The following is a 27,500-nucleotide window of genomic DNA, read 5'->3' as shown; positions in this document are numbered from 1 at the left end:
ATATATAGATATATATATATATATACGTATATATATACGTATATCTATCTATATATATGTATAGGTATGTCTATCTATCTACCTATCTATCTATATATATACATAAAAAAAACAGTTAATAAAACATGTTAAAAAACACTTTGAAAAAAGAGTTAAAAACATATTTAATCTGAAAAGGAAACACTAAATAAGTGGATAGTCCTTAATCCGCGGAGTTTCGACGAAATACTTTGCTTCTCATCAGAGGGTAGGAATTAGCAAAATGCAGGATCGGATTTTGCATACAAAAGTATTTGATGAAACTGCAAGTAAGGCAAAGATCTTACTTGATAATTGTTGTGATGGCACTCACTTATTTACATATATGGATAATATTACACATAAATAACAAGACTCGGTTAGTCTGAGTGCGTGTTAACTAGAAACCACCGAAGGCCGAGCCGAGAGTAGATATGTTCTCCAACCAAGACTCTATTACCTGCCAACCTATTACATTTCTTATTGATCTACCTTTTCCTAATACACTTCTTATTGATCTACCTTTGTTTGTTGAGTCTTCATTTGTATTGCCTTAAACGTTATTTGGTTCAACCTGCAGACATAACAGTTGGCGACGAAGATGAATGTCAAATATAACAGTTTAACGAAGAAATGGAAAGAACTTACTAAAAAAAAGAGTACAACGTAACGGTTCACCTTTCTAAGGAATACAAGTTTTGACGAACGAAATAGTCATAAAAACGAATTTCACGCTAAAGAGAATTCGACTCAAGTCGGAAAAAAGTAACCTCGATTGATAGTATTGTATTTACTAGTAATCAGAAAAACGACAAACTGAAACCGCTAATTGCAGTCTCAAAGAAAAAAAAAAGAAAAAAAGAACTCGAGCGTTGCAAAAGCGACAATTTACAAACAAAACAACAAACTGCAAAAGTGATTTTTTGTTTTGTTGTAAAACGACAAACAGATTCGTATTACTAAATTACGAAGAGCACACGTATAAGAAAGTAACATACGAAAAAAATGTTCACTAATGGATTTCCTAATTGCTGTTCTCCGTTAGCAAAACATCAACTAAATACTCTTTAGTAAACCAATTTTTTTTTCTCTTCGGTATTAAAAACTGCCACAATTAAACTAAAATCAATTTTTTAATTGAAGTTGTCACTGGATAACGGATATAAGACAGTAAAACGTCACACAAAAAAAAGAAAGAATTAAATGAAGTCCATACATTTTTTTTTCAATTGTGACTCGAGTTGAAAACTCTTTTATTTGTGGAAAGAGTTGTACTTAAGTTCTGCTGTTACTTATTAGGAAGTGCCTAAAACGGAAAAGCAAATCGCATTTGGTGGTTACAGTAAAAAACTCATTTTTTTTTATTTTGAGGTTGGATGAGCTTGACTCTCTAGCGGAGTGAGAAAATATTATTCGAGCAGCGATATTATTATTTATTGAAAACAAGAACTCTGAACAATTTTTGTTGTAACACAAGCCATTTTATATTTTAGAATACACTAAAAAAATGGACGATTTATCTAGAATGTTAATGCATTTTTTGCAAACACAACAACAGGCACAAGCCGAGCGAGATGAACGAAGAGATGAGAAATTATTGAAATGGCAACTGGAACAAGGAGAAAGGCAGAAGAAATTACAATTTGAACAAGAGGAAAGGCAGAATAGATTACAATTTGAGCATGAAGAAAAGCAAAATGAACGTTTTGCTTACACACTGGAACAATCAAGAATTATCGAGAAAGTGTCGACAGTGCTAATTTCTCCCATACAACTATTTTTAATAGTATGGACACATTTAATAATGTGCCGGAGGAAGTAAAGAATTTTGAAGCATACTATACAAGATACGAGGATGTCTTTCAACTCGACTGCAAAATTTGGCCAAATAGCCAGAAAGTGAGCCTCTTACTCAGAAAGTTGGGTGTAGCAGAACACAGTAAATTCGTAGATTATATATTACCTAAAAACTACGGAATTAGATTTCATGGAAGCTGTAAAATTGCTACAAGAATTATTTAATCCGAATATATATTTTTCATAAGAGATGGTTGTGCATGAATCTAAGGAAGATGGACAACCAAGATTATTTTACACGCGCATCAGTTGTCAATAAAAAAAAACTGTGATAATTTTAAGCTAGCGGTACTGACAGTAGAAGATTTAAATGCCTAATCTTCGCACAAGGGTTAGTTTCCACGAAAAATGCAGAAATATCAAGACGAGTTTTGTCTAAGCTGTTATCTGAGCAAGATTAGCACTTCAGAAATTAGCAGAGGATTGTGAAAGGGCCATTACAGTAAAAAGGAATTAAAAAAAGATAGAAGAATCCGGAGTGGCATATGTAAGAAAGGTTAGAAAACAATACACACCAATCAAGAACTATACAAATAAAAGCAGTTCAAGTCGAATGAGATATTCAAAATAAAATAAGTATAATTATAGTAAAGAATATAACAAGTCTCTCCCCAGATATAACTGTAAGAGATGCGCAGAAAGACATTGGGAATCAGATAGCGATTATAAGAAGAAATACATGCTACATTTGAAAGAATGTCGGACACAAAGCGATTGTTGAAGATATAAAGATGTCACTAGAAAGAGAGTACAACAAACAAAATCAAATGAACAATTAGACAAAAATCTTCAAAAATACATAAAAGTGGAAATATTTAAAACTCCAATAAAATTAAAATGGACTCAGGATCCGATATTTCTATAATAAACTTGAATACATGGAAAAAGTTGGGTAAACCAACAATGATGAAAACAAGTAAATCAGCTCGGACGGTAACTGGTGGTGAGATAAAATTTGAAGGAGAAGTTATCCTTCCGATAAAATTAAAAGGGATTACGAAGAAATGAAAAATGTTCGTATTGAAAAATAGCGAAACTATGTTTGGAATAGATTTGATTGAGAAAATTGGACTGTGGGATAAGCCAATCAATACATTCTGTAAAAAATAGAATGTACTACTCCAACAACAGGAAATATAAAAGAAGAATTTAAAAAATTATTCCCTGAAGTATTCATGACTAAATTAAGTCGTTGCAATAAATTTAAGGTCTCGTTTGAACTTAAAGAAAACACCAGCCCAATTTTTAGAAAAAAGCGAAATGTTCCATTCGCTGGGTTGGAAAAGAATAATAAAGAATTAGACAAATTGGAACAGACTGGCATGCTATCAAAAATAAAACCCAGCGACTGGGCAGCCCCCACCGTATATGTAAAGAAAAAGAATGATAAAATCAGAGTGTGCGCCGACTTTTCGGCAGGTCTAAACTCCATATTACAAGATTACCATTACCCTCTACGAAGGCCAGAGGAAATATTCACAAAGTTGAATGGTGGTAATATCTTCTCCAAGATAGACTTGAGCGACGCGTATTTACAAATACCGGTCGAGGAGTATTGCTCAAAAATACTATGCATCAACACGCATAAGGGATTATACAAATACAACCGGTTGCCCTTTGGCATCAAAGTAGCGCCTTTCAGCAAGCGATGGACACCATGCTAATTGGTATTGAGTGCGCATGTGCATACCTGGACAGCATTGTTATCAGGAGCAAATCCCTAGAAGAATATAAGGAGCATTTAAAACAAGCATTCACTCGAATACAAGAATTCGGGTTTAAAGTAAAAGAAAATAAATGTGACTTTTGTATGAGCGAAATTAATTATCATGGACATATAATAAATAAACCTGGGCGACATTTAGACCCAGAATTATCTACGGCAATAAAAAAACATGCCAGCACCTAATAACGTAACAACCTTGCAGAGTTTCTTAGGACTCGCAAATTATTACCAATCTTTTATTGAAGGGATGCATAATTTGCAAGCTCCCTTAAATGAGCTGCTAAAAAAGGACACACCTTGGAACTGGACGCAAGATGATCAAACTGCTTTTGACAAAATAAATAGCGCAATAGCATCGGAATTATTTCTAACTCACTATGACACCAAATTAAATATAGTCGTCGCTAGTGACGCTAGTTCCTACGGCATAGGAGCATGCATTCAACATATCATGCCTAATGGATAGTTCATGCTTCGAGAACGCTGCTTTCAGTAGAGAAGGCGTATTCACAGATCCAAAAAGAAGCGTCGAGTATAATCTTTGCAGTGACTAAGTTTCACCGATATTTATATGGTAGACATTTTATACTTGAAACCGACCATAAACAATTAGTCACAATCTACGGATCAAAAAAAAATATTGCCTGTATACACCGAAAATAGATTGCTGCGCTGGGGTACGATCCTACTGAATTACGATTTCTAGATACAGCATCTAGCATCGAAAAGGATTTGCCATGCGGATGGACTTTCAAGACTGATACCACAGAAACATAATTTGGAAGAATCAGTGATTGCATCAATTCGAACAAATGTCGAAGTGAAAAATATGGTAGCAAACATCATTAAAGAACTACCGGTAACATTGTCGGAGATTAAAAGAGAAGCCGATAAAGATGAATACATAAATGATATAAAAGAAAAATTATAAATGACAAAAAAATGTTTCCATGTGTAACGATGTGTTATTATACAGCGAGAGAGTAGTAATATCTAAAACGTTGCAGAAGAGGATTTTGAGAGATTCCACAAAGGACATCCGGGGATAAATCGGACGAAGTCTCTAATGAGAAGCTACGTATACTGGCGTAACATGGACATCGACATAGCTACAACAATAAATAGATGTAAAGGATGCCAGTTACTGGCAAAATCCCACCTATAGTACACAAACCTTGGCCGAAAACCGACCACCCATGGTCGAGAATCCAGATGGACTTCGTTGATCTAGTAGGAGAAAATTACTACTTAATTGCAGTAGATAGTTACACAAAATGGCCTGAGGTAATGCGTTGCAGGAATCCAACAACGAACAACTCAATAGGATTTTTACACGAGTTATTTGCACGATTTGATGTACCAGACACATTAGTCACTGACAATGGAACACAATTCACATCCACAGACTTTAAGAAATTTTGTGACACGTTCCAAGTAAAGCAAATCACTACTCCTCTGTACCATCTCAGTTCAAACAGCCTCGCCGAGAGGTTCGTGAACACGTTAAAACGAGCGTTGAAAAAATCCATTGGGATACCAACGGAACACGCTTTGCAAAAATTTTTGCAAATATATAGGACTAGCGGGAGGTACCCAGCTTGACCCGGGTGTTTGTAGGTTTGTGTGTTGGGGGGGGTCAAAACAACCATATTTAAAAAAAAAAACGTTGACTGGGTGTTTGGAGGTGTAAAAGAAAAAAAGGTTTAGTGGGAAAGTATGCTTGAACCCCGAACCTTTGACGTGGAGGTGGAAACGAAGTGGAAATAAACCCTGAGACCTAACAATCTCGGCCACGAGAGATGACGAATAAAAAGCATCTTAATTTAACGTTTATAAAATGAAATTAACAGGTGCGAGAAACTTAAGTCGCGTTATGTTTGACCTTGAAACATGACGCGGCTGCAAGCCAGTTTTCGCTTGTTTCATATTGAAAAGCAAAAGATACACGAAATGCTCTAAAAATTTGGAAAAAAATAGCGCGTGAAAGTCCGGCAAATTAAATAGACAGGCGACCCCCGTTCGTAACTCTTACATATTATAATTTAGACGTGATATAAAAAGTTTTAAGAAAGAATGAGCCGAGCGAGAAGTCAAACGAAACAAGCCTTTTACGGACATACACAAAAAGCGAATATACATACATACATACATACACACATTTTCGCTTTTATATTTATAGATAACACCGCACCCTTATACACCGTCAAACATATCATCAGCTGATTTAATATTTGCCAGAAAGGTTAAATCGGCGTTTGATAACTATCGCTAAGACAGACGATTGCCCGAAACACTACATACATGATAAGAAAGAAATATAACTCGGGAGATCGAGTATATTTCAAGTGCTACAGAAATAACACCTCTGGAAATGTGAAGTAGTGGATAAACGCATTGTTGATAGTACATACATGATTAAAAGTCCACAAAATATACATTAAAGGCACCTGGAGCAAATAAAAAAACGCCACATTCAAAATGGTGATTATACAACAGCAGTCGAAGAGGAGGAAACCATGGACATCATATACGAATCCTTTAATTTCGAACCGCCTCAATATACACCTGAGCCCCGAAGATCAGGTAGGAAAAGAAAGTTTAATGAACCATTAATGTTAAATGCCAAGAGAAAAAGATATTGAAATCTGCGTGACTTCAAATCTTGGGAGGAGGGTGTTGTGATGGCACTCACTCATATACATATGTGTATAATATTACCCATAAATAACTACACTCGGTTAGTCTAAGTGTGTGTTAACCAGAAGCCACCGAAGGCCGAGCCGAGAGCAGATATGTTCTCCAGCTAAGACTCTCTCACCTGACAACCATTATGTAAATATACTGTAAATATACTTTTTCTAATACACTTCTTATTGATACACCTTTGTTTGTTGAGTCTTCATTTGTATTGCCTTATACGTTAATTTGTTCAACCTGCAAACATAACAATAACAATAGTGAAACAGAGGGAATATGGTTAAGAAAAAGGTGATTTCCCGTGAATGGATAGTCTGGTGAAAGGTAAATTCTATCTCTCTCTCTCTTTCTCTCTCTCTCTCTCTATACATATATATATATATATATATATATTTACTGTTTTAAAAATAATAAAAAAATAAAAATGCTATATACGTCCAAATTAAAAAGGGCGACTTTCTAAGTAAATAAAAAAATTAGCTCCGAGGCGGAGCCAATATTAACCGTATGTATCGCATGAAAAATAACAACAATAACAAAATCTTAATTTATAAGCGATAAAAAATAAACAGTATAATTAATCTAGGGATTATAGCATAACGGTTAAGGCACCGGACTGTGGTAAACATGGTCTGAGCTTCGATCCCTAGAAACAGTTAAACTACGCTGATGAGAGGTAATGACCTTGAAACACGCGTGTACCTAGATTACTGTTTAAAAATAATAAATAAATAAAAAAAAAAAAAAAAAATATATATATATATATATATATATATATATATGTGTGTGTGTGTGTGTGTGTGTGTGTGTGTGTGTGTGTGTAAAATAGAAACTTCTACCTTGTTAAAAGCGGGGTAAAGCATTACATAAATTAAAAAAAAAACGTATGGTTGTAAGATAATCCCATTAACTCACCCACACAAAAAGAAAAAAAATATCCTAAACAGTCACCGTACGAAAGTATTGAGGAGAATCGATGAGGATGGAAAGTCCCAGGACAGAAAGCACTAGCAGGATCTCTTGTAGATAATTGTGAAAGACTGGAACATTAAGGAGGCTTATTGACAAATAAATTCTAGTGAAAGCCAACAGTAGTTATTAGTGAGAAAGCAATGGTAAACGGCTATTGCGATAATGAAAATAAATTTGAAAATGTTTTCGAAAAAACTGGAGAATACTGCAAATCTGAGGAAACTTGTTGTCACTCAGACTCCAGGGTACACGACAAGTTTTCATCAAAAATGTCATTGATGTTAACCTATGTGAAAACTCCTAATCAGTAATTCTCTATCTATCTGCTATTCTATCTTCTTTTATCTTCTCTCTCTCCCCCTCCTCTCTCTCTCTCTCTCTCTCTCTCTCTCTATATATATATATATATATATATATATATATATAGATATAGATATATGTGTGTGTGTGTGTGTGTGGAACTATTTCCTTGTACCACTGTTTCTAACACACTCTGCAGCATGGACGGGCGGTAAATTGTCCATGAGCGTAGAGATACAAAGAAATCCCTTCCCATAATTCCCTTGCTATCTTTCTGTCTCTTTCCTGCACGACCACCATGATGTGAGAGACGCATAGCCTGTTTCTCCGTAAATGAGGGGGGCACCCCCTCCCTCAACACTAGTTAGAGTAGTTAGTTTCGAAAAGCTTATTGTCCAGTTTTAATTGTAAAAATTAATTGTAATATGTATTGCAATATATATATTGTAAAATAAAATAGTTAGTTCTACCTTATGTATATTACAATTGTGTCGCGTGTCGTTTTTTCTTGTGTCTGCCATGAATGCCTTCATAAATGTCTTAAGTCGAAAGGCGGCCCTGAGGACAAAGAAATGAAGATTCCCACCAGAATGCCACCAGGGTGAAGAGATCATCTTGAGAAAAGAAAGGAGCCACACCCAGATCCAACACCTCAGGTATGATTTTCTTCTTGCTACACAGACCCTAATGACTGGCCCATCTTCATATCTTCATGAGACCGCTTTAAGACATTTACTATAACACGTCTGTCGGTCATACCTCACTGACCGGCTGATAGTGGTATATATATAGTAAGTTATGCGCATAAGCCTGAAGAGTTCTGGAGTGGATGAAACGCGGAATATTCAGTGTAGCTTAACCGCCATATATATTTTATAACTTACTACAAAGCTCTACCTACATATTGAGCACTTTTGAAGTAAATACTTAAAGTTTACACATAAATTTATACTTTCGTATATGAAGTAGTTATATATATATATATATATATATATATATATATATATATATATGAACCTATTTTCCCCCTCCGATTTGGACCTTAATATGATTAAAAATCAAGACGTTGCATGCAAATGTAATATGCACAAACTGCAGCACAGTATCTGAGGTGTTTTATAGGCCTATTACCTCTCCACTTCCTCGACAATCGTAGATCCCTATATTCTGCTGAGAGTTCACGACTTAAATCGGTGAGAATCAATGGAAGCTGTAACATCGTTGCACTCTAATAAATTCCTCCTATCCCCACTACCACTTAACACCGCTGCGGATCCGTTCACAAGGAACAGTACGAAGAAACGCCGGTTTGGGTTCGTAGTTGCTTAAAAAAACATGCCATGACACTTTAGCGTTCCTTTTCGTTCTATGTTTTCTATGTTTTTCGCACTATTGGATCTTATGCCATTTTCCCCCCTCACGGCTTTTCGCTTGCCGCTGTGTTTTATTGTTTCCGTTTTTCACAACACGTCCATCGTCTTTGTTTTCAGATTTTCTTGTCCGCTGTTTTTTTTTTTGGGGGGGGGGTAAACAGAATTTTCATTTTTATTTGGATATTTAAACAGGGTTATTTCTTCGCTTATTCTTTACTTTACCCCCACCCCCACCCCACCCCCTTATGCAGACACGTCAAAACAATGGGCCATTTGTTTATCTTAATGCTCTGCACGCATCAAACATTATTTTTTAATTGTTTAGTTTTTCTCTCCGCATCTAACGACATCTCGATTTACAAGATTCCATTTTTTGGGGCCGTTTTTTTTTTTGTTTTTTTTTTTGCAGGTCCGTCTCACGTTCGTATATAACAAATTATATATATATATTTTAATTTGGTGTGCTAAAAACGAATCTGCAAACCGTTTCCGTCGCAAAAAATACTTAGCATGATATGATGAAATTACTTGATCGAAAAGGTGATCACTTTTCCATGTTAATTTAGCTTAACATAGGCACCACTTTCTGGCCAGCTGAGAGAGGCGGCAATTTGTTTCGTGTTTATTGGCTAAAAGGTTTTGGGACAAGGCGGTTAGTTTATGCTCGCGCGTAGCGTAAACGAAGGCTACGGCTGTGAAAGTTCAGGGGTTATCAGCTAATAATCACACAAAAAATGCTGCTCTGTCAGGTGACCACAAAGTGCAGTTAAAGTTACATCGAAAATTGATTACCCACTTTTTTGCGACTGAAATATTCTGCAGATTTGTTTTCAGCACACTGAAATCTATAAAAAAAATACCGGATTTTGTGGGCCAGATTTGCCGTTTACTTGTACATATATCCTCGAACGAGGTGATCACTTAAAGGGACTCTGAAAAGTCGAGCAAAAGTTTGTTTACAACCGGTAAATGAGTAAAACATTTTTATTGAAACACAAATAAACTGCAAGGTGAAGTTTGGAAATAATTACATGTGTTTTATTTTATTAAGCATGCAATACTTTAACCAATAAAATGAAATTTCGGCACTTATTTAGTTTTGGTGCTGTGCAAAAATATAAGGTTATTATTTGGAAAACCATTCTTAATGAAGAGGTGAGAGTGTTTTCTAACTATTTTGTAATTCCAGCTTACAATTAGATGATAATAAAAGAACTATAATAATAGTACGGTTACCATCTGCCATCGTATGCACCCGGAAACAATATCTCCTATATAATTAAACCAAATTTTGGCGCTTATGCATTTTTTATATCACGCTATTTTTAAATAGTTTCTTTAAGTTAAATTAAAGATTCACGATATCTTTCCTTTTTTTACCTGTAAGATGTAAGCACATATTTTCATTGGAGAGTGGATGGTGTTTTGTAACTATTCTCTGCTTTCTTCTAACACTTTATTATTATTTTTACCTGTAAGGTGTAAGCACAGATTAGTTAAACAAACCCCTTCCCATGTTAAGAATGCCTTTCAAAATAATAACACAGCAAAATAAAAAGTACATAAGTACCCAAATTTTAATTTTTTATTAAAACTATAAATTGTTAGGTGAAAGAACAGTTTTTTTTCTGCAAAAATAATACCTTTTTTTAGTTTTTCATTGGAGACGGGAAAGTCATCGTAACTATTATGTGCTTTCAACTAACAATTTATTATTAAAAAATAAGATATTGTGAATTATAAAAAAAAAATTGTGAAAGTATACGCCAGTCGATCGTTAAGGTTTTGCTTTTTTTTTTAATTGTTAGGTTAAAGTTTTCTTCTTTTTGTTCATAAAACTTTTAACAAAAGTTGTTTTTATAAGAAAATATGAATGATTTTTCTTTATTAAAGAAATTGTTAGGTGAAATACAGATAAGTTTCTACCAAGAAAACCGTTATTTTTTTAGCCATTCTTACCATGGTGAGGGGATGGGGTTTGGTAACTATCTTGTGCTTTCAACTAAGAATTTATTACAATAAAAGGTAACTTTTCAAATTATGTCCACCTCAACAATTTTTAACATATGTAGGGTGGGGGTGTTTATTCCGATAGCATGGGGAGAATTATTGTATGCATTCGAAAAGCTATTCTTAATATATACAGGTAAGAGGCGTTCTTAACATGAGTATTTTTCCATTACATCAAATCGAGCCACAGCAACGCGTGGCAGGGTACAGATAGTAATAATATAAAATTGAGAAAAGAGTTCTTACGGATTTATAAGTTTGATTTAAAGTTATGTCTTTTCCCATACGTTTTAGTTATACTACCTTTACTTTATTATTTTAAAGAGAGTTTTTCATCCTACCTTTTCTGTCTTCTTTTCATTACATTGAATATAAAGTTGAAAACAAGCAAAGTTCCTTATTTAAAATCAAGCTAAGCCGAAAAACTGCTGAAACAGCTCGCGAAATCAACGAAATATTTGGCCCAGAAATCAATACTTAAGGCACAGCACAATTGTGGGTTAAGAAAGTTCGTGGCGGCGACGAGAGTCTTGAATATGTTGCCATCGGATGTAAACAACAATACACTAAGAGCCTTAGTCGAAATAATCCACACACAACAGTTTGAGAACTTGCGTCTGAATTAGACGTAACGTATACGATTTCTAACAACTTAAAAAAGATTGGAATAACAAAAACTTGATAAATGGGTGAATCAGGAAACCAATGTAAACACACATAAACAAAACACCGTCATCTTCCCTTATTTACAAAACAAGAAAACCCAGTTTGTTGATCGGGTTGGGACTTGCGACAGTACGTGTGCTCTTTACGACAACCGGCGACGCTCAGCTCAGTGGTTAGATGCCGACGAACCTCCACAACACTTCTCGAAGACAGATTTGCACCAACTGAAAATAATGCTGACAGTTTATTAGTCCAGGATCTTAATCATCAATTCCATTTTTTTTGTTGTTTTTTTTTACGTAGGCGAAACCGTTCGCCCATGTATCGAGTGCTGCTGCACATTTCGGCTGGTGCATCTGCTACCAGTCTCTTGCTCCTGGATAGTGTTCTAGAGAGAGTCGCCAGCCTGATAGGTCCTGAACTGTTATTTAAGCTCCAACCCTGTCCTGTCGACGAAATGTTGCATCTCTCTGCTTGTTTTACAAGTATTTTAATGGTGGATGCTCTGATTAGCTACAAGCTCTTGTACCACCTCGATGAAAATACCCCCGACAAACCCGACAAGCAGCAGAGTACCACCCCTACACAGTGGAGATCCTTAGATGTAGGAAAGCCTTATGACGGATAAGTACTGTCAACAAATGGACAAACTGCCTCAAAACTTCGACAACAACACCCAGCATTAGTCAACAGAAAAGCCCCAATTTACTTACAGAACAATATCTGAACGCACGTTGCATAACAGACCATGCAGAAGATAAACGAATTGGACCACGAAACTTTGTCTCATCCGCCATACTCTCCTGAACTCTCGGTTACCGACTACCATTTTTTCAAGCATCTCAACAATTTTCTGCGTGAGAAATATTTCAACAATAGTAACGCCTTCAGACACTTCATCGACACCAGTGCATATTATTTTAATGTTATTGAGATGAATACACTCGTTTCACATTGCAAACAAAAAATCAATGCTCGTTATTGTTATGATTAAAAAACAATTTTCATTTTAACTATTATATAAAGTATGTTCAATCCCCCCCTCCCGCGAAAAAAAAAACTTTAGCAATTTCCTGACAGAAACTGTCGTTTACAAAATGTACATCAACAAATACTTGATCTAGAAAACAGCTGTATCCTCATCGTAAAAGTAGATTTTAGCATCAAACCGTCGATGTCATCTGCAAAGATTTCTTGTAAACAAGTGTTTGAAATAACAATAGTATTTAGCTTGCAGCTTTGTTCTTTATATATAAAAAAAATTATATTTCATTCAATAACTTTTGGAATTCAGATGAAACAAACTTTATCTTCCGCCCCATCGGCAATCGTCTGCATTGTTGACATTTATTTATGGCGTGGATAGATGCTAGATAATTTCTTCGTTATTCTAAATTTTGTTTTGTATTTTATTTGTCAAAGCTATTCCTGCATATCTCGTAATATCAGGAATCTCTGAATATTGTAATACTAGCATGGGGACCCGACGTTGCCCAGGATTGAACGATGTATATGAATCTTTCACACTGCCACACTTTTATGGTCATTAAAATCGATTAAGTAGCCAATTTTTCAATCCAACCAAATTATTGCGTGCTCTAGTTGGGGATCCATCGCGGTGCCTTTGAATGAAGAATTACATGCCTCTCGCAGTGACTAAGCTCACAATATATATTAGTTTAGATTGCACCGTAGAGAACCTGCTATTTACTTTATCAAATTATTTTATATATAACTAGCGAGGGGTATCCGGCGTTGGCCAGTGTTTGTAGGTGTGTGTGGGGGGTAAAAAAGTAGGTATGATGATCCAACCCGAACCGTTGAGGCAAAGTTGTGGAAAAAAAAACGTGCGACGTTAACAATTGCCCCACCGCGACATGCTTACGGAAACACGTTTGAATTTATTTAATTACTTGGATTTAGCAGGTGCTCGTTTTAATGAGTTAATGAGGTCAAGTTTGACTGCGGGATTTCATTTACTGCTGAATGCTTTTTTTCCTCGCCCCCAAGATGTTATAGGAAAAAGACTAACCCACATGCGACGAGCGACAAATATTGAATATTTATCTTCTCGAAATCGAGCAAATTAAATAGACAGGTTAGCTTCGTTGTAAACTGAGATATTACGATTTATATGTGATATAAAAAGTTTTAAAAAGTTTTGAACCGATCGACAGCTTCTCTGAAAAAAGCCTTTTGTAGACACACAGAAAAAGCGAACACACATACATACATACACACATACATACATACATACATACATACATACACTTTCGCTTTTATATTTATAAATGGTGTATTTTGTCGACTTCGGGAATTTATATAAAATGGTGTATTTTTCGAACGCAAGAATTTGGCACAGTGGTTAGAGTGCTTGGAAAAGCCAATTGTGATATTCTCCTAAACCTACAAGGTTCTAAATTTTCAGTGTGTGCGATCTGAATTTTTACTTTGTCATATAATTTTAAATGGTTTCCCTTCTCTTTCCAATATGGTCGGCTTCACCTGAGTTTTCAGTCTCTCCACGTACTACGGCCTTTCGATGTTCTTCTAACCGTACTTTCAACGGACCACATGTTTCACCTCTGTATCGTTTTCCACATTTACATGGGATTTCATATACGCAGTTCTTAGTCAATATTTTACTGTAGGGGGGTTGACTCTACCAAGCTGTTTCGTGAAAGTCGAATGATTCCTGAATATTGTCCTCATGTCGTATAGATTACATATTCGTAGAAGTTTTTCAGATAAGTCCTTCATGAATTGCATACAAATTGTGGTGAGTTTCGGAGTGGTGTCATTTTGTGGTTGGTTCAAATTTCTTGGAGCTGATCTCATGCTCTCTGGATCGTTGTTTCGGTTGAGGGGTTCTCTTAAACTTACCGTCTCCTCTCGGTATGCACTGATCTTACTACATATTGCTTTTGCTCAGTGTTCTAGGCAAACATACGATTCTTTTCTTTATATTATATGGACGGTGAGAGTTGAAGTTTAGGTGCTGTCTAGTGAAAGTTGGCTTTCGGTACAAATGATATAAGTTTCTGACAAGTGTGGATTTTCAGCACATCTAGGAACGATAATTCATTATGTTCTTCTTCAGTCGTGAACTGTATAGTTGGACGGACCGAGCTCACATGGTCTAGTAACGTTTAAACATCTTCCCGATGAGACCAATGTATGAATGTGTCATCTGTATATCGTAACCACATTGTTGGTATTCCATGTATGCATTACCCAGTACCGGGAACAATGGTGATCCCATCCCCAGACCTTCTTCCGGCCGATATATATAATACCCCATCACGAAGTATGTAGTTTATACACAGAAGATCAACATCTCCATTATATTGTCAATTGGGATGCTAGTGCCTTCTTTCAGTGAAATACCCGATGTCAGCTTATCCCGTATCACTGCCAGAGCCACATTAGTAGGTACATTCGTGAACGGACTTACTACATCTAGACTCACCATCCGGTTGTAATCCCTGGGAGCATTGTTTATTATTTCCACGAAGTGAGATGAGCTCTTGACGTATGATGGAAATTTGACGATTGGGTTGATTATTAAGACTATGACAACAGCTCATTGTTTTCCTTGTTTTGATTCTCATGTATATATCCATTGATATCTTATATGTTTTTTTGTAGAGTGATGTGGTTCTCGGTTGATTAACTAACTGTGTCGGCTATACACCGGAGAGTCAAAACAATGAAAATAGTATGCTGTTGTCTTTGCCCTAATCGGATCAATGGATGTCATGCTGACCCTCGGGAACTCACAATGGGTCTTAATGGAATGCCGTCTTTGTGGATTTAAGGAGGCCGTATAGGTATGGTAGCTTGCTGTAAGGTTGTATTGGCTGTCTGTATTTTGCAAGTGGTATGAGGTGATTTTTCTTACTAAGATCTGTGACAGCGTCCTTTCTGTTTTCAAGGTCGGGTTCTTTTTCACTTTACAATAGCTACCAGATTCTATTAAATCTGCCAATTTCTTGGAATATTCTGCTATATCCATTGCCACTTGTCTGCAGGTAGTGTTATGATATCACTTTCACCGCGCAGGGACTTGGTAGCCAATACTTTTCCCTTTGAGATGTTCGGTTTTGGAGGCTTTGAATACTGCTTGTCTCACGTTCTACCTTAGTTCATCTCGTTGTGCTTTGGGTTCATTCAAGGCTGCATCCTCTATTGGAGCTATCATATCTAAGTATCGAATCTACTTTATGGTTTTGACGAAGTTGAGACCTTTGTTTACCACTGATTCCTCAGAGCGAGTTAGCTGACGTTTACTTTGACAACGGCTCTTATTGGTGAATGGTGGACCTGGAGTTCTACGTCCTTAGCTTTTAGATTTTCCAATTTCTTTATTTGGCGAGACGTAATCTCCTTAAATTATTTCTTATAGAATATGTCGAGATATTCTAGGATGCGGGTTTTTGTCATAAGTCCGAGATATACTCTCCAGCAATGGGATGCGGTTGTTCGAAATTTCGGTCTGTAATTGATGTTTCTACAACCGACTGTTGTAGATTATGTCTCAAGCGAATTAATGCCTTACTCATTTTGCGAGTTTTGTGTCCGTCTGGAGCTTACAAGTGTTTTTAACTTAAGATCACGGTATCGGCATAGGAATGTGAGGTGTCCTTGCTAGTTTTCGATTTTTTTTCATTTTTGTATTATTTCGGGTTTGTACCGAATTCATATGACGTTTCTGATGTTTTGAGATGAGGAATGGTTATTCGCATTATTTGGATTCATCGGACTACTGTTTTCATCTTGAGTGTGATTTTCACAACGTTTCGGTCAATATCACCTCCGACCTTCTTCAGGTGTATCATATCGAACTCAGAAATGTTTCTGTCGAACTCGGTAATTTGGACGGAATTCCGAGCGAAACTCTTTATTTACTCTACAAGGTGCGAGGTAGAGTGCTCTTGTTACGTCACCCATGATTGGATAGAGGTCCTAATTAATTCGCAATTATATTTTTCGGTCACCACCACTGAGGATTGAAACTTCAACCTTCAGGAGAATATCACCTTTTACAATTGATTTTTCCAAGTACCCTAAACACTACGCCACGGGTCCTTGCGGATAATTCCAGTGAGAATTTTAAGATACACTTGAACAAGGTTGGAGGTTATATGACCGAATCGTTGTCTTATGAAAGCAAATAATACGAATTAGTACTATTAGTAGATACAATATAATAATCAGTAGAGAATTTACTCTATTATTATAAATACGAAATCTGCATAAAATATAATATTTAAGCGTATTTTACGACCGGGCAACGCAACCAGACCTGCTAGTGTTAAACATAGTAAAAATAACGTACCATATGACTCATGATATTACTATTAGTTAGTTTAGGTGATTACCCTGTACATAGATAACTATCTATCTTCTATATTCCTATAAATTCGTTTTTCTTTTGTGTGTATTGATGTTCATATTAAAATCCTCTTTTCTGCTTATTTAAAAATAAAATACAATTTTCTCATATATAGGTTGCGAAATTGCATTCACTGGCAAAAGATTTGGCTAATTTGCATATTCTTTTAAACATTCATTTTAATTAATTCCCTATTACATTTTTTTTTCGGTTTTCTTATGGGATGATCATATTTAGTTAACTATTACGTGTAATTATAATCATGCAGATAATGTACATAATTTATACTTGCATAATATTTGCGTAAAATGTTCATGGTAAACACAAAATTGTTTCCATATATATTTATGTACACGTATATATTTTGTTTAACAAATTGTGCCTTCCAAACTCCTTGTACAGTTTTTGGTCTGCAGACTTGAAACGTCATATACAAGGTATTTGAATCCATGCAAAACTTTATATTTGGGTTTTAGCCCGGAATAATCGGTGCAAAGGTTGAAAATTAACAAAAAAATGAAATTTGCCAGGTGAATGTCTTACGCCGGCATTACAAATGCATACCGTAGTAGCTACTGGTTCATGTTTTAATTTTTAGACCCGCAGTGAAAACATTTTCATAACCCAGTTATGGACGGCAGAGGCAAAATAAATCGTGAGCTGGACGTTTCGGTTTCGATTCTCGGTGGTGGCGCATGAGTCTTATTTTAATACTTTTTAAATCATTACTATATATTGCATCGAATCTATCTATCTATCTATCTATCTATATATATATATATATATATATATATATATATATATATATATATAGATAGATACATAAAAGTGAAAGTGTGTGTCTCTGTGTGTCTGTGTATCTGTGTGTCTGTGTACATTACCCTACGCAATATCTCTGTCTACAGACTCGAAATTTGATATACATGTTACTGAGATTAAGGAAAATCGATGTGATCGGTTTTTGGCCAGAAATTTGGCGATTAAGGGGTCAAAGTTCCACAATTTGACCTTTGAGAACTCTACGAATCTCCTCCGACAGTTATAGGTCTACGCACTTGAAATTTTAGATACAGGTTCCTTGGACATGGATGTAACTTAATAACTTGATCTGAGCCCAAAACAATAAATTTTAAGGGCTCATAATAGGGGTCAAAGTTTTCAAAAAATTGACCTCTGCGGTCTCTTCTAAATTTGTCAGACAATTTCTGGTCTAAATATTTGAAATTTTACATAAAGGGTATTCAGAGATAGGGCAAGCTTTTTCATCAGTTTGGGTCGAAAAGTTTTAGTTACCAATATATAAATGTATGTATGTATGTCTGTTTGCATGTCTGCCTTAAACTTTCGATAGAGGCGACGGATTTTACAAAGATCAGAATCGTTTTTTAGTTAGATCTTTCATACGACAAATATCGAAAAATTCAACTAGGCACTTTTCTAGAGGGGGGTCACTTTTTTCGCCGATATTTTTTAAAGTTATCCTTTCCTTTAGATTGTCTAGCCTTAATTTTAAAAAATGTCGCTTCCGGTTTGGCTGTGGTCGTAACAGCATAAACGTTAGGTTTTACCCCGTTCTTTTCCTCTTTTACGTACGGGTTCGAGCCTGCCTTCCTACTACCACTTTTTATTTTTGCTCAACATACACACACGGGCGCACATACTAGTACATCTATAAAAGTGAACGTGTCTGTGTGTCTGTGTGGCTGTGTACATTTTCCGTCGCAATAACTCTGTTAATTTTCAGTATACAGACTCGAAATTTGATATACAGGGTACTAAGATTTGGGCAAATCTTTGTGATCGGTTTCGGCTAGAAATTTGGCTGTTAAGGGGTCAAAGTTCAATGATTTGATCTTTGAGAACTCTACCAAACTCCTCCGACAATTTGGAGTCTAAACTCTTAAAATTTTAGATATAGGTTCCTTGGACATGAATCTAACTCAGTAACGAAATTTGAGCCCTAAACAATAAATTTTAAGGGGTCATAATAGGGGTCAAATTGTAAAAAATTGACTGTTCCTATTTTTTTTTTTTTTTGCTCAGCGTACACCTCCAAACACCCGGGCAACGCCGGACACCCGTGCTAGTATATCTATAAAAGTGAAAATGTATGTCTATGGTAGTTAAGGAAGACTATTATACAGAAATGCATTACTTTACATATTCACACTTAAGCTTATGAACAGTACATGGGACCCGAGCAAAGCCGGGCGGAACTGCTAGTATATCTATAAAAGTAAACGTGCCTGTGTGTCTGTCTGTGTGTCTGTCTGTGTGTCTATGTACGTTTTCCCACGCAATAACTCTGTCAATTGTAAGTCTACAGACTCGAAATTTAATATACAGGGTACTGAGATTTGGGAAAATCTTTGTAATCCGTTTTCGGGCAAAAATTCTGGCTGGTAAGGTGTCAAAATTCAACGAGTTGACCTTTGACAACTCTACCAAACTCCTCCAACAATTTTGGGTCTACGCACTTGACATTTTCGATATAGGTTCCGTGGACATGAATCTAACTTAATAACTTTATTTGAGCCCCAAACAGTAAATGTTAAGGAGTCATAATAGGGGTCAAAGTTTTTTAAAAAAATTGACCTCTGCGGTCTCTACGAAATTGCTCAAAAAATTTCTGGTCTAAACATTTGATATTTGACATAAAGGGTGTTCAGAGATAGAACAAGATTTTTCATCGGTTTGGGTCGAAATTTTTTAGTTACCAATATATAAATGTATGTATGTATGTCTGCTTGCATGTCTGCCTAAAACTTTCGACGGAGGCGACGGATCTTTACAAGATCATTATCGTTTTAAAGTGTGTCCTTTAAGACGACAGATATCGAAACATTGACTAAAAACATTAATATCTTCACCTTCAATTGGCACTTTTCTACCCGGGGGTCGCTTTTTCGCCGATATTTTTGAAAGTCATCCCCTCCTTTCCATTGTCCAGCCTTAATTTTAACATAAGTCACTTTCTGTTTGGCTGTGGTCGTAACAGCAAAGACGTCAGGTTTTTTTTTGCCCGTTCTTTGCTTCCTTCGCGGTACAGGTTCCTACTACAACTTACATCCAAACACCCGGGCAACGCCGGGCTGAAATGCTAGTTGGTTATATATTTCTAATTGCCCCTAAATATAAAGCACCTGTTCAAATGGATTTGACGATTCTCGTTGATTTTTCTCTCAATTAGCTTTATTAGTACATGTTTTATTTTGAGAATATTCATAAACAAAACGATTAAAAAAAATGTCCATTTTTCGTGACAATATTTCTTTGAAGTATAGCCAAGCCTATTTCATTCTAAGTTTTATCTTTCGTAAATAATTAGTCTTGTTTTTATTTAAAAAAAAATGTTTAGCAATTACATCTTGGATTAGAAAACGTAGCATTTAGCAAGAAAGGTGGTTGTCATTTCCAGAGAATTATTGAAACACGTCATTGAAACTTACGGTATACATTTGCTCGCAGCTGCGTAATATTTTGGAGTTCTTATACTTCAATCCGCTAACTTTAGAAATCATAGAAAACGAACGGTATCTTTTGCCCTGTAGACAGTATTTTCCTTTGTCAACTCTTGTCTGTGAATGACGTAGGTAAAGACCAGAGATGCGGATCGGTATTTTTACTTCTGTTTGAAATTCCACTTAACCACGTAAACAATTTAATCAATTTCGTCTTGGGATAGACAAAGTAAGATCTTACAAAAAAAAAACGGTTAAATATTCGCACTGGCCATCTTTATCCCATTTCTGCCACCAAATGTCTTACTTTTATTATATGTAAAATAATCTATACTTCTTAAAATTCGTTTTTCTTTTGTGTGTATCGATATTCATATTAAAAACACTCCTTTCTATTTATTTAATGTATTTATTTGCTTCCCCACCAAAGCAAATCAGGCACAAGGCCGTTTTTAATGTGGGGTAAAAACCAGCTCCCCAAAAAGTAAGCAGAAAGAGGGCACTCTGGTTACCAAAAATAATAATTGTCCCAGTGTAGAGAGTTTCCGCTCCATTGACTAGGAAAAATTTCCTTTAGTGCAGCATCTGCAGAACAGATACCACACATTGATCCAGGCCCGAAATCCAAGAACAACAGAAAAAAGGCAAGCCTTTTTTTCTATTTATTTTAAAAAAGAGTACAGTTTTCTTATATCTTGTTTGGGGAATTGCATTCACTAGCAAACGATCTAGCTAATTTGCATATTCTTTTAAACGTTCATTTTAGTTAATTCCTTATTAGTTTTTCGGTTTTCTTATGGAATGATCATCTTTAGTTAATTATTACGTGTACTCATAATCATGCAGATATTCTACATGATTTATACTTGTATAATATTTGCGTAAAATGTTTACAGTAAACATAAAATTGTTTCCATATATATTTATCTATACGTATATATATATATATATATATATATATATATATATATATTTATATATATGTTTAATCTATAAAAGTTAACGTCTCTTTGTGTGTGTCTGTCTGTGTGCATTTCATGACGCAATAACTCTGTCAATTTTCAGACTACAGACTCGAAATTTGATATACCAGGTGCTAGATGTGTGAACATCTTCGTAATCCGTGTTCGGCAAGAAATTTGGCTATTAAAGGGTTCAACATTCGACCTTTGGGAACTGTACCACATTTGACCTTTGAGAACTCTACCAAATTTATCCGAAAATTTGGAGTCTAAACACTTTAAACTTTAGATATAGGTTCCTTGGACTTGTATATACTTAATAAGTTTATTTAAGCATTAAAACAATACATGCTAAGGGGTCGTAATAGGAGTCAAAGTTGAAAAAAATTGACCGATTTTCTTTTTTGCTTCAACATACACCACCGAACACCCGAACAACGCCTTGCTGAAATGCTAGTATATCTATGAAAGTGTCTGTGTGTCTGCGTGTCTTTGTGTCAGTCTGTGTGCCTGTGTATCTGTCTCTCTGTATACATTTCCCTACGCCATAACTCTGTGAATGTTAAGCCTACAGACTAGAAATTTGATATACAGGGTACTGAGATTTGGGATAATCGATGTGATTGGTTTTCGGCCAGAAATTTCGTTGTTAATGGGTCAAAGTTAAACGATTTGACTTTTGAGAACTCTACCAAACTCCTCCGACAAATTTGACTTTATACACTTGAAATTTTAAATAGTTTTCTCGGACATAGATCCAACTTGGATGTCTTCAAGTCCAATGTTAACAAATTCCTAATGAACTGCCCCCTTAATTAAACACTTCATCAAATCTCCACACTAAAGTAATGTACTTGCAATAACCCTTATCCCTGAGTGATTTCCGGGCATTGATAAGTGGTGATCACTGTGTTAAAAAAAAAAAAAAGGCAGACAGAAACTCTTTAATCTTGTGCTGGAGAAAGAAAAAAAGTTATAAACGACTTCTGTTAAAAAAATGAAAAGGAAAGTCGGATTTATTTATTTTTATTTGTTTGTTCCTTTTCGACGATGTTGGTCCGAAAGTTATCTTCTCTTCTCTTCTCTCTCTTCTATCTTCTTCTATTCTATTCTTCTTCTATTCTATCTATCTATATAAATAAAATGAACTCATTTTTTCCCGTCTGATTTTGACATTAATAGGATTAAAAATCAAGATATTTCATGCAAATATAATATGCACAAACGGCAGAACAATATCCGAGGTGTGTTATAGGCTTATTATTTCTCAAATTCCTCGATAATCTTAGATTTCTATACTTTTTCTGCTGAGAAGTCACGGCCAAAATCGGTTAAGATCAATGGAAGTGGTAAAATATTTTCTCTCTAATAAATTCCTCCTCCCCCTGCCACCACTTAACACCGTTTGGGGATCGTTCACAAGGAACAGTTGAGAAGAGAACACCGGTTTGGCTTCGTAGTTCTTTCATGTGAAGTTATTTAAAATCACTAAACTAAGCTGCAGTGCTCTGTGGCGTAGTGGTTAGCGTGCTGGACAAATCACATTATATTTTCACGTTCGCGCCGACCTACCGTAGTCGTTTTTTTTTTTTTCCTAAACAACTGGAATGGACTTTTCTTGGTGGCGGAACTGTTAACGTTGCAGATGTTTTTTTTTTCTTTTCACACTTTATTTTCCTACTTTTACTCATGACTCCGGGTTTGATCCTTCCTACTTACCTACCATAACATTTTTTAAAACTCCCCCCCGTCCCGGAAACAAACACTCGGGAAACGCCGGGTACCCCCGCTAGTTTTAACTATAATGAACACGTGATGCCCGTCCAAAGGGATTTTTGAGCTTCCTTAAAAGGGAGCGACAACTCAACATTCACTGAAGAAAAACGGGCAGATGTGACTTTTTATTGAACATTGGTGTGACAGCAAAAAACTCCGCTGAGAAAAAAAGAATCTCTCTCTCTCTCTCTATCTCTCTCTCTCTCTCTCTCTCTATATATATATATATATATATATATATATATATATATATATATATATATATATATATATATGACATTGAATCCGTCTGTGTCTGTGTAAATTTCCCTATGCAATAACTTTGTCAATTTTTAGTCTACAGACTCGAAATTTAATAAACACGGTACTGATATTTGGGAAAATCGTTTGGATCGGTTTTCGGCCCGAAATTTGGTTTTTAAAGGATCAAAGTTCAAGGATTTTACGTTTGAGAACTCTACCAAATTCCTCCGACAATTTGGGCTTTAAACACTTGAAATTTTAGATATATGTTTCTTGGACATGAATCCAACTTAATTACTTGAGTTGAGCCCAAAAGAATTTATGTTAAGGGGGCACAATAGGGGTCAAAATTAAAAAAAATTGACCGTTTTTATTTATTTATTTTTTTTGCTCAACAGATACCTCCAAACACTCGGCCAAAACCGACCTTAAATGCTATATACGATTTTATTTAATAAATTTACAAACGGTGTCATTTTGAGAGCTGTACGAAACCATATATTGTGTGTCGGTGCAAATGAGATATTACTCACGGTTTAGCGAAGAGATATTTGGATTTGAAGTACAGTTACCCCGACCTGAGTTTAGGACTAAAAACTCATGAGAAAACTTCTTGCAGGTTCGCAGGTGCAACTCATGGAAGAATCCTCGCATTCTGGAGGAACGAATCAAAATAGGCTGGAAGTTGACATTGGCGTGGATGATTGGTTGCAGAAACTACCCAGCTTACCCCACCCTGATATATATATAAGCGTTGTGTGTATAATTCTCGAGATTAAGGGTCGGTTGAATTAATTGCGCCTCCTCTCCGTGACTCCCCGTTTCACCAAGACCCTACCGCTAAAAAAAGAAAAGAGTGCAAGATTAAATCTCAGACTTAGGAAACGTCGTGAATTGTAACGTCTATATTTGTAAAGAAAACTTGTATATATTTTTTTGGACTTAATAAAGAAAAGAAAAACGAAATTTTTTTTTTATGTGAACTGAATTGTGTAAAGGCCTGATGGCGATTTGTTGAGTTACTATTTTTCAACGTACAACCGACCTGCAGAGCCAACGATATATCAACTTTTTTTTTTAACTAATGGTCAACTCTTACAAATCCTATCACCACTTGGACGTGAGGGGCTACTATTTGGACCATGTCTAGGAAAGATGAACAAGATATGTGTTTATGTTACATTTAAACTTCTACAGATCGGTACAGCAAGGGAAGCAGGCAGCAGGAAGGGAATTCCAGAGTCTTACTGTCGAGGGAAGAAACTAATAGAATAGAAAGCTTACTGGCATTTAGGAATATCAAGAGTGAATGGTGAGATCTCATTTTTAAGCGCGTTTGTCGGGGATGTGTACATAGGGGGGTTACAAATGAAACGAGTTCATCAAAACAAATTCCATTAAAACAGGAAAAATGATGCACCATTGCGAAGATGGGACAGGGGCTGGAGCTTAGTTGATAAAGTGGGACCGATTAGATTGACAACCCTTGACTCCAGGAGGACTGAGAAACACCCGATCACGATTGGAGACTGACCGGGTGCGACTAGAGGAACGACCAGAGGGGATCCTGCTGCATGAGAAACTCAAACAGGGAGAGGGTGTGCCTTTGATGACTTACATTTTGTCATACATTGATCCTTCTAGACATCACGTGATATAACGTGTAATCTGAAACCCAAGATAGAATGCCTACAATTCCCGAAAAGCACGGTCACAAACAAAAAGGCATCGTATCGGAATGTCTTCGATAAGTATCGATGATCGATAATAAAAATAAATAATCCGATAAAAGAAAGAACCGCGAGCTACGCCTTACACAACCTAACATTACAAGATCATTAGAAAGGTTTTATTACCACCCGACTTGAAAAGCCCGACACATAAATTCAGCAGTCAAATCCTTACTATGGCAGGGGCGTTTTCTGAATGAATGTTACTATTTAAAGCACATATTGCACCATGATACTTGATTTTTGCATGTTGAATTTAAATATAAGACAGTATCATCGTACAAGAAGTAAGAACTGACATACAAGTAACAGAATGTTATCTGATATGACTGGAGCGCGTTCAGAATGAATGTTTCTGATGTGTGGTAATTATTACTGACCGGAACTCGATGTGGGGGGGGGAGGCAGTGGAATTCTGGGAGGCAGTCGTTCAAGAAAAAGGTTTAAAAAAGTGCTTGGTCGACTGATTTTATAGTAGTAGTTTGTTGTCCACCACTTGGGTCGGACTGAACTTTGCGTAGCATCAACTTGTGGGTTATAAAACACCCCTATCGTTGATGTGTTAGTTGGACTTTTTTGTTTAGTAAAGTTACACGTTTCACAGTTACTATTACAAAAGACAATTTGTCGTTGTAAGCAACGAGGCAATACGTTGCAACTCCAGTTAGCCGAGAAAAGCCGAGAAAGATTCTCCACACAAGTTAAGAGTTTCATTGTTTTTTCCTTCTACGTCGAGTTCAGGTTTAGCCGTTGAGTTGCAGAAACGCCCCCCCCTTCAGTCGGTTAAAATCCGACACTTTGCAACGTAACGCACAAAAAAAAAATGAACGACCCTATTACTCAGAGGGAACTAGAGAGAAGGCTATCCCTTCTTCAAAGAAAGATAAGGGCGACTGTGGTGGGTATGGAAGAAGAACCTCTATCCTTGAATGTGTTTTTATCCTTTGAAAAGGATATAGAAGGATGGCTAGAGGAGCTAGAGGGGGTGTCTTGGAGTATGGAGGAGCAACTGGCTGCAGAAGAGGAAGCTGAATCGCTTGCTGAACTTTTTCAAGCTTCGTTTAGATTTAAGAGAGAGGTACGACAGAGACTGGGAGTTGTACGGACAGTCAGTGAAGGAAATACTTCAGAGGCCCCTATAGAAGATAGGAGGTCCACCAACGTTGAACCAACCTTCAACCCTCATAGTCAGGAAGCCACTAGTATCCCAGAAGCAACCAAATCCTTCAACCCAACCGCACATTCTTCCTTTTCAGTAGAACCTTTTAAAATCAAACTGAAAGGACCACATTTCAGTGGAAGAGATTTTGAAAGAAATAGAAGAAGTTGTAAGGACTTTCACACTAAGTTTTAAAATTGTGCAATGTCTATACCATCGGCATCAGGAAAACTATATTTTTTGAGGTGTTCTCTTGAGGGTAGAGCCCTTCAACTTATTGACCACTTGTCCGTCTCCAAGGACAGTTACCCAGTGGCTCTAAAATTGTTGAAAGAACAATACTTGGATGAGGAAGAAATACGTGGCGAAATAATCCAAGGTATATTAGATTTTCGCTTGGAGAGTCCAAAAGACTTGGTGGGGTTGAAGGACTTTATGATAAAAACGCAGGCGGACGTATGGGAACTTAGAGCATCATAAAACTGTAACTAAAAGATGAATTTCCTTCTCTTTTCCCTATCTCACATCCCGTAAAAGACATTTTTCTTTTTTTCGTTTTTCTTTTTTTGATATGGCAATGTGTGGTAATTATTACTGACCGGAACTCGATGTGGAGGGGGAGGCAGTGGAATTCTGGGAGGTAGTCGTTCAAGCAAAAGGTTCAAAGAAGTGCTTGGTCGACTGATTTTATAGTAGTAGTTTGTTGTCCACCACGTGGGTCGGACTGAACTTTGCATAGCATCAACTTGTGGGTTATAAAACACTCCTATCGTTGATGTGTTAGTTGGACTTTTTTGTTTAGTCAAGTTACACGTTTCACAGTTACTATTACAAAGACAATTTGTCGTTGTAAGCAACGAGGCAATACGTTGCAACTCCAGTTAGCCGAGAAAAGCCGAGAAAGATTCTCCACACAAGTTAAGAGGTTCATTGTTTTTTTCCTTCTACGTCGAGTTCAGGTTTAGCCGTTGAGTTGCAGAAAAGCCTCCTCCCCCCTTCAGTCGGTTAAAATCCGACAAATGAGACCACAAATAAACTATGATAATTGACTTTTGCAAATTTAACTTTAATTCAAGGATTTCTATACAAAAATCTATTTTAAAAATAAACAATAGGTTCCTCACAGTGCAATGCAAACTAGAAAATATTGTGGAC

The sequence above is a fragment of the Euprymna scolopes genome, chromosome 39 (genome assembly GCF_053919585.1).
Source record: "Euprymna scolopes isolate OS-2025 chromosome 39, ASM5391958v1, whole genome shotgun sequence".
NCBI lineage: Eukaryota > Metazoa > Mollusca > Cephalopoda > Sepiida > Sepiolidae > Euprymna > Euprymna scolopes.
Note: the sequence above shows the minus strand (reverse complement) of the source record.